The following is a 9,345-nucleotide window of genomic DNA, read 5'->3' on the forward strand; positions in this document are numbered from 1 at the left end:
GAGGGAGTGGAGGGGTGGGGAAGGGGAGGGAGAGGGGAGGGAGGGGGTTAGGGGGGGAGGGGGAGGGAGGGGGAGGGGAGGGTAGTGGGGGAGGGGGGAAGGGGGTGAGGGGGGAGGGAGAGGAGTAGGGGGGAGGGGGAGGGAGGGGAAGGGGGGAGGGAGGGGGACCTCCACTTTTCCCAGTACCCCTCTTTCCCCGTTGGGCCCGTCCTCGTAAGGTTTCGATTGTAACCGGGAGGAGGGGAGGGAGGGAAGGGGAGGGAGGGAGGAGGGAGGTGTGGAGGAGGAGGGGAGGGGGAGGGGGAGGGGAGGGGGGAGGGGGGAAGGGGGGAGGTTAGAGGGGAGGGAGGGGGGGTAGGGGGGAGGGAGGGGGAGGGGGAGGGGGGAAGGGGGAGGGAGGGGGACCTCCACTTTTCCCAGTACCCCTCTTTCCCCGTTGGGCCCGTCCTCGTAAGGTTTCGATTGTAACCGGGAGGAGGGGAGGGAGGGAAGGGGAGGGAGGGAGGAGGGAGGTGTGGAGGGAGGAGGGGAGGGGGAGGGGGAGGGGAGGGGGGAGGGGGGAAGGGGGGAGGGAGAGGGGAGGTAGGGGTGTAGGGGGGAGGGAGGGGGGAGGGGAGGGGGGAAGGGGGAGGGAGGGGGACCTCCCGTTTTCCCCAGTACCCCTCTTTCCCCGTTGGGCCCGTCCCCGTAGGGTTTCCATTGTAACTGGGAGGCGGGGGAGGGAGGGAGGAGGGGGATGGAGGGGGGAGGGGAGGGGAGGGGGGAAGGGGTGGGAGGGGAGGGGAAGGGGTGGGAGGGGAGGGGGGAAGGGGGGAGTTGGAGGGAGGGGGGAGGGAAGGGGGGAGTGGAAGGGGGGAGGGAGGGGAAGGGGGACCTCCCCTTTCTTTTTTCGAAACACTTGCCCGGTGGCCCACGAGCATAGGGGCCCCATGCTGATCTGTGTATGTTAAATGACTTGCAATAAAAAACACAACTTTAAAAAACAATCAGCTGCCTTTCGCAACAATGTCGCAACCATCTCACACAAGCATTGTGACGTCACAAGCTGAAGACCTTGAAAAAAATGTTAAAATAAAAAGATGTAAATTTGTAAAGAGCAGACACCCAATAGCAGCTGCTTGTCCATTGTGACATCACACGCTGAAGACTAAATCCGCACCGCAGCGCCCTCTATAGAAACTTCAATAAGGGGGGGGCAGCGCTTTAAAGCCTCTGTAACTTAAAAAACATACGAACAAATTAAATGAAAATATCGCGGCCGGTCAGCCGGGAGGTTGGTGATCAAGGCGGTGCAAAAAGCGTGGCGCCACGGTTTACCGTTTTGCCGGAATCACTGATATATACACAAATCCTGATACAAACCTACAAGATCTGAGTTTTAATAGTATACTAGAAAAGAGAGCCCGTTGGGCCCGTCCCCACACCCCCCATTGTCTCCTCCCCCAGCCCCACTCTTACTCTCCAAGTGTGCCCGTTGGGCCCGTCCTCCTGATCTGTGTATGTCAAGTGACCACTATAGTTTTGCTAATCAGATGTCTTTTTTTTTTTCCTAATCAGATGTGCAGCACTTTGGTCAACGTGGGTTGTTTTTAAATGTGCTATACAAATAAAACTGACTTGACTTGACTTGACTTGACTTGCAATAACAAAAAAGACTTCTTGGAAGCTTTTCGAAACAATGTAGCCGTCACAAGCTGAAAACTAAATCCTTGCTGAAAACTAAATCCTTTTCTGGAAACTTTTGGAAACAAATGTAGCCCCTTCAAGAAAAGGGTTAGAAATGAAAATTTAAACTTTAATATCTCTCTAGCTTTAAAAAGGCAGCTTCAATTTGAACGAAAGTACTTACAATAGTTGCCCAGGTTAATGGTGAATACGGCGGTACAAAAATCGTAGCGCTTTGGTGTACCGTCTTGGAGGAGTAGGGTTTGTAAGTTAAACTTCCGTACATACACACATACATCCCTACATACGAACGCAGAGTTTTAGTATTATACTAGACCGAGTGGGCCCGTTGGGCCCGTCCTCGTAGGGTTTCCATTGTAACCGGGAGGGGAGGAAAGGGGGAGGGTTGGGGGAGGGAAGGGGGAGGGAGGAGGGAGGGGAGGGGGGGAGGGGGGAGGGAGAGGGGAGGGAGGGGGGTAGGGGGGAGGGAGGGGGGAATGGGAGGGGGAGGGGGGAAGGGAGGAGGGAAGGGGGGAGGGAGAGGGGAGGGGGGAGGGAGGGAGGGGGACCTCCCCTTTTCCCAGTACCCCTCTTTCCCCGTTGGGCCCGTCCTCGTAGGGTTTCCATTGTAACCGGGAGGGGAGGGCGGGAAGGGGGAGGGAGGGAGGAGGGAGGTGTGGAGGGAGGAGGGGAGGGGAGGGAGGGGGGAGGGGAGGGAGGGGGGTAGGGGGGAGGGGGAGGGAGAGGGGAGGGGGGAGGGGAGGGGGAAGGGGGGAGGGAGGGGACCTCCCCTTTTCCCAGTACTCCTCTTTCCCCGTTGGGCCCGTCCTCGTAGGGTTTCAATTGTAACCGGGAGGGGGGGAGGGAGGGTGGAAGGAGGGGGGAGAGGGATGGAAGGGTGGAGGGAGGGGGGGAGGGATTGGGGAGGGAGGGAAGGAGGGAGGGGGGAGTTAGGGGGGAGGGGGGAGGGAGTTGGGGAGGGAGGGGGAGGAGGGGGGGAGGGAGTGGGGATGGAGGTGGGAAGGAGGGGGGATGAAGGGGTTGAGGGGGAAGGGGGACCTCCCCTTTTCCCAGTACCCCTCTTTCCCCGTTGGGCCTGTCCTCATAGGGTTTCCATTGTAACCGGGAGGGGGGGGGGAGGGAGGAGGGAGGTGTGAAGGGAGGAGGGGAGGGGGAGGGAGGGGGGAGGGGAGGGGGAAGGGGAGGGGGAAGGGGAGGGGGGAAGGGGGTAGGGGGAGGGGAGGGAGGGGGATCTCCCCTTTTCCCAGTACCCCTCTTTCCCCGTTGGGCTCGTCCCCGTAGGGTTTCCATTGTAACCGGGAGGGGGGGAGGGAGGGTGGAAGGAGGTGGGAGGGGGAGAGGGATGGAAGGGTGGAGGGAGGGGGCAGGGAGTGGGGGAGGGTGGGATGGAGGGAAGGAGGGAGGGGGGGAGTTAGGGGGCTGTGTGATGATGGAGGTTGGGATTGAGGGGGGAGGGAGGGGGGGAGCGAGTGGGGATGGAGGTGGGAAGGAGGGGGGAGGAAGGGGTTGAGGGGGGAAGTGGAACCTCCCCTTTTCCCAGTACCCCTCTTTCCCCCACCACCAAGCCCCCTCCGCAACGACCCCTGTTGTCCCCCTCCCCAGTCCCCATTCTCAGACCCCCCCCATTCTCTCTCTCCCCCAGACACACTCTCAGTGCTTTTTTCGAAACACTTGCCCCGGTGGCCCACGAGCATAGGGGCCCAATGCTGATTTCTGTATGTTAAGTGACTTGCAATAAAAAAAAATACTTTAAAAAAAGATAAGTGCTTTTTAAGTGCTTGTTTTGAAACATTCGCGGTCACATAGTGCTTCTCACTGCGATCTGTTAGTGGTGCTTTTCGAAACAATGTAGCACCCATCTCAAACAAGCATTGGGAGGATGGGAGGGAGGGAAGGGGAGGGAGGGAGGAGAGAGGTGTGGAGGGAGGGGGGAAGGGGAGGGGGGAACGGGGGAAGGGGGAGGGAGAGGGGAGGGAGGGGGGATGGGATGGGGGAAGGGGGAGGGAGGGGGACCTCCCCTTTTCCCAGTACCCCTCTTTCCCCGTTGGGCCCGTCCTCGTAGGGTTTCCATTGTAACCGGGAGGAGGGGAGGGAGGGAGGAGGGAGGTGTGGAGGGAGGAGGGGAGGGGGGGAGGGGAGGGGGGAAGGGGGAGGGAGAGGGTTAGGGGGGAGGGGGAGGGGGGAAGGGGAGGGAGGGGGACCTCCCCTTTTCCCAGTACCCCTCTTTCCCCGTTGGGCCCGTCCCCGTAGGGTTTCCTTTGTAACCAGAAGGGGGGGAGGGAGGGTGGAAGGAGGGGGGAGGGGGGAGAGGGATGGAAGGGTGGAGGGAGGGGGGGGAGGATGGAGGGAAGGAGGGAGGGGGGGGAGTTAGGGGAGGAGGGGTGAGGGAGGTGGGGAGGGAGTTGGGGAGGAGGGGGGAGGGAGTGGGGATGGAGGTGGGAAGGAGTGGGGAGGAAGGGGTTGAGGGGGGAAGGGGGGGAGGGAGGGAATAGGGGCCCCATGCTGATCTGTGTATGTTAAGTGACTTGCACAACTTTAAAAAACTGGCAGTTGCTTTTCGCAACAATGTTGCAACAATCTCACACAAGCATTGTGACGTCACAAGCTGAAGATGTAAATTTAAAACCGAGCTGATCTCTCATTGGTGCACGGGTGCCATTGTGACATCACGCGCTGAAGCCCCTTCAAGAAAAGGGTTAGAAATGAAAATTTAAACTTTAATATCTCTCTAGCTTTAAAAAGGTAGCTTCAATTTGAACGAAAGTACTTACAATAGTTGCCCACGTTAATGGTGAATATGGCGGTACAAAAATCGTAGCGCTTTGGTGTAACTTCAGGGAGGAGTAGGGTTTGTAAGTTATGGACAGAAATTCTTCGGAATCTTCCGTACATACACATATACATACATACATACGGAATGTTGGACCGCAGAGTTTTAGTAGTATATAGATAGAAGATAGATAGATAGATAGATAGATAGACTAGAACAAGTGTCCCCACACCCCCCATTCTCTCCTCCCCCAGCCCCACTCTTACTCTCCAAGTGTGCCCGTTAGGCCCGTCCTCCTGATCTGTGTATGTCAAGTGACGACTATAACCTTCTTTTTTTTTTTTCCCCAGCACTTTGGTCAACATGGGTTGTTTTTAAATGTGCTATACAAATATAATTGACTTGACTTGACTTGACTTGACTTGCAATAACAGAAACTTTTCGAAACAATGTAGCCGTCACAAGCTGAAAACTAAATCCAACTTTTCGAAACAATGTAGCCGTCACAAGCTGAAAACTAAATCTGCACCGCAGCGCCCCCCTGAAAAAGGGGGGGGCAGCGCTTTAAAACCTCTGTAACTTAAAAAACACGCGACCAAATTAAATGAAAATATCACGGCCGAGTTAGCGCGAGATTGGCGATTGAGGCGGTGCGAAAACCGTCGCGCTAGGGTCCGCCGTTTTGCTGCAATCGCTGTTACGAATATATCAGGCCAAACCACAAAAAAATATATACACAAGATCTGAGTTTTAGTATTATATAGACTAGAACAAGTGTGCCCATTCAAAGCGGGCCCGTTGGGCCCGTCCCCACACCCCCCATTCTCTCCTCCCCCAGCCCCACTCTTACTCTCCAAGTGTGCCCGTTGGGCCCGTCCTCCTGATCTGTGTATGTCAAGTGACCACTATAACCTTCTTTTTTTTTTTTTTTCCTAATCAGATGTGCAGCACTTTGGTCAACATGGGTTGTTTTTAAATGTGCTATACAAATATAATTGACTTGACTTGACTTGACTTGACTTGCAATAACAAAACAATCAGTGCTTTTCTGGAAACTTTTCGAAACAATGTAGCCGTCACAAGCTGAAAACTAAATCCTTTTCTGGAAACTTTTCGAAACAATGTAGCCGTCACAAGCCACAAGCTGAAAACTAAATCTGCACCGCAGCGCCCCCCTGAAAAAGGGGGGGGGGGGGGCAGCGCTTTAAAACCTCTGTAACTTAAAAAACACGCGACCAAATTAAATGAAAATATCACGGCCGTGGCGATTGAGGCGGTGCGAAAACCGTCGCGCTAGGGTCCGCCGTTTTGCTGCAATCGCTGTTACGAATATATCAGGCCAAACCACAAAAAAAAATATACACAAGATCTGAGTTTTAGTATTATACTAGAACAAGTGTGCCCGTTCAAAGCGGGCCCGTTGGGCCCGTCCCCACACCCCCCATTCTCTCCTCCCCCAGCCCCACTCTTACTCTCCAAGTGTGCCCGTTGGGCCCGTCCTCCTGATCTGTGTATGTCAAGTGACCACTATAACCTTCTTTTTTTTTTTTTTCCTAATCAGATGTGCAGCACTTTGGTCAACATGGGTTGTTTTTAAATGTGCTATACACATAATTGACTTGACTTGACTTGCAATAACAAAACAATCAGTGCTTTTCTCGAAACTTTTCGAAACAATTTAGCCGTCACAAGCTGAAAACTAAATCCTTTTCTGGAAACTTTTCGAAACAATGTAGCCGTCACAAGCCACAAGCTGAAAACTAAATCTGCACCGCAGCGCCCCCCTGAAAAAGGGGGGGCAGCGCTTTAAAACCTCTGTAACTTAAAAAACACGCGACCAAATTAAATGAAAATAACACGGCCGAGCGAACGCGAGATTGGCGATTGAGGCGGTGCGAAAACCGTCGCGCTACGGCCCGCCGTTTTGCTGCAATCGCTGTTACGAATGTATCAGGCCAAACCACAAAAAAATATATACACAAGATCTGAGTTTTAGTATTATACTAGAAAAGAGGGCCCGTTGGGCCCGTCCCCACACCCCCCATTCTCTCCTCCCCCAGCCCCACTCTTACTCTCCAAGTGTGCCCGTTGGGCCCGTCCTCCTGATCTGTGTATGTCAAGTGACCACTATAGCCTTCTTTTTTTTTTTTTTCCTAATCAGATGTGCAGCACTTTGGTCAACGTGGGTTGTTTTTAAATGTGCTATACAAATAAAACTGACTTGACTTGACTTGACTTGACTTGCAATAACAAAAAAGACTACTTGGAAGCTTTTCGAAACAATGTAGCCATCACAAGCTGAAAACTAAATCCTTTTCTGGAAACTTTCGAAACAAATGTAGCCGTCACAAGCCACAAGCTGAAAACTAAATCTGCACCGCAGCGCCCCCCTGAAAAAGGGGGGGGCAGCGCTTTAAAACCTCTGTAACTTAAAAAACACGCGACCAAATTAAATGAAAATATCACGGCCGAGCGAGCGCGAGATTGGCGATTGAGGCGGTGCGAAAACCGTCGTGCTACGGTCAGCCGTTTTGCTGCAATCGCTGTTACGTATAAATATACGGTATATTCAGGTCAAACCCAAAAAAAATATATAAACAAGATCTGAGTTTTAATAGTATATAGATAGATAGATAGATAGATAGATAGATAGATAGATAGATAGATAGATAGATAGATAGACTAGAACAAGTGTGCCCATTCAAAGCTGGCCCGTTGGGCCCGTCCCCACACCCCCCATTCTCTCCTCCCCCAGCCCCACTCTTACTCTCCAAGTGTGCCCGTTAGGCCCGTCCTCCTGATCTGTGTATGTCAAGTGACGACTATAACCTTCTTTTTTTTTTTTTCCCAGCACTTTGGTCAACATGGGTTGTTTTTAAATGTGCTATACAAATATAATTGACTTGACTTGACTTGACTTGACTTGCAATAACAGAAACTTTTCGAAACAATGTAGCCGTCACAAGCTGAAAACGAAATCCAACTTTTCGAAACAATGTAGCCGTCACAAGCTGAAAACTAAATCTGCACCGCAGCGCCCCCCTGAAAAAGGGGGGGCAGCGCTTTAAAACCTCTAACTTAAAAAACACGCGACCAAATTAAATGAAAATATCACGGCCGAGCGAGCGCGAGATTGGCGATTGAGGCGGTGAGAAAACCGTCGCGCTACGGTCCGCCGTTTTGCTGCAATCACTGTTACGAATATATCAGGCCAAACCACAAAAAAATATATACACAAGATCTGAGTTTTAGTATTATACTAGAACAAGTGTGCCCATTCAAAGCGGGCCCGTTGGGCCCGTCCCCACACCCCCCATTGTCTCCTCCCCCAGCCCCACTCTTACTCTCCAAGTGTGCCCGTTGGGCCCATCCTCCTGATCTGTGTATGTCAAATGACCACTATAACCTTTTTTTTTTTTTTTCCTAATCAGATGTGCAGCACTTTGGTCAACATGGGTTGTTTTTAAATGTGCTATACAAATATAATTGACTTGACTTGACTTGCAATAACAAAACAATCAGTGCTTTTCTGGAAACTTTGGGAAACAATGTAGCCATCACAAGCTGAAAACTAAATCCTTTTCTGGAAACTTTTCGAAACAAATGTAGCCGTCACAAGCCACAAGCTGAAAACTAAATCTGCACCGCAGCGCCCCCCTGAAAAAGGGGGGGGCAGCGCTTTAAAACCTCTGTAACTTAAAAAACACGCGACCAAATTAAATGAAAATATCACGGCCGAGCGAGCGCGAGATTGGCGATTGAGGCGGTGCGAAAACCGTCGTGCTACGGTCCGCCGTTTTGCTGCAATCGCTGTTACGTATAAATATACGATATATTCAGGTCAAACCCAAAATAAAAAAATATATATATTCACAAGATCTGAGTTTTAGTATTATAGTAGCACAAGTGTGCCCGTTGGGCCCGTCCTCGTAGGGTTTACATTGTAAACGGGAGGGGAGTGGGGGGGGAGGGAAGTGGGAGGGTGGGGGGAGGGAAGGGGGAGGGTGGGGGGAGGGAAGGGGGAGGGAGGGAGGAGGGGAGGGGGAGGGAGGGGGGAAGGGGGGGATGGGGGAGGGAGGGGGGGAGGGGGGGATGGGGGAGGGAGGGGGGGAGGGGAGGGGGGAGGGAGAGGGGGGGTGGGGGGGAGGGAGGGGGAGGGGGGGAGGGGAGGGGAGGGGGAAGGGGGGAGGGAGGGGGACCTCCCCTTTTCCCAGTACCCCTCTTTCCCCGTTGGGCCCGTCCTCGTAGGGTTTCCATTGTAACCGGGAGGGGAGGGAGGGAAGGGGGAGGGAGGGAGGTGTGGAGGGAGGAGGGGAGGGGGAGGGAGGGGGGGAGGGGAGGGGGTAAGGGAGGGGAGTGGGGAGGGAGAGGGGTAGGGAGGGGGGAAGGGGGGAGGGAGGGGGACCTCCCCTTTTCCCAGTACCCCTCTTTCCCCGTTGGGCCCGTCCTCGTAGGGTTTCCATTGTAACCGGGAGGAGGGGAGGGAGGGAAGGGGGAGGGAGGTAGGAGGGAGGTGTGGAGGGAGGAGGGGAGGGGGAGGGAGGGGAGGGGTGGGGAAGGGGAGGGAGGGGGTCCTCCCATTTTCCCAGTACCCCTCTTTCCCCGTTGGGCCCGTCCCCGTAGGGTTTCCATTGTAACTGGGAGGCGGGGAGGGAGGGGGGAGGGAGGGAGGAGGGGAGGGGGATGGAGGGTGGGAGGGGAGGGGGGAAGGGGTGGGAGGGGAGGGGGAAGGGGTGGGAGGGGAGGGGGAAGGGGGGAGTTGGAGGGAGGGGGGAGGGAGGTGGGGAGGGGAGGGGGAAGGGGGGAGGAAGGGGTTGAGGGGGGAAGGGGGACCTGTTACGTATAAATATACGATATATTCAGGTCAAACCCAAAAAATATATATATAT

This window comes from Rhinoraja longicauda, chromosome 14, assembly GCF_053455715.1.
Source record: "Rhinoraja longicauda isolate Sanriku21f chromosome 14, sRhiLon1.1, whole genome shotgun sequence".
Lineage (NCBI taxonomy): Eukaryota > Metazoa > Chordata > Chondrichthyes > Rajiformes > Arhynchobatidae > Rhinoraja > Rhinoraja longicauda.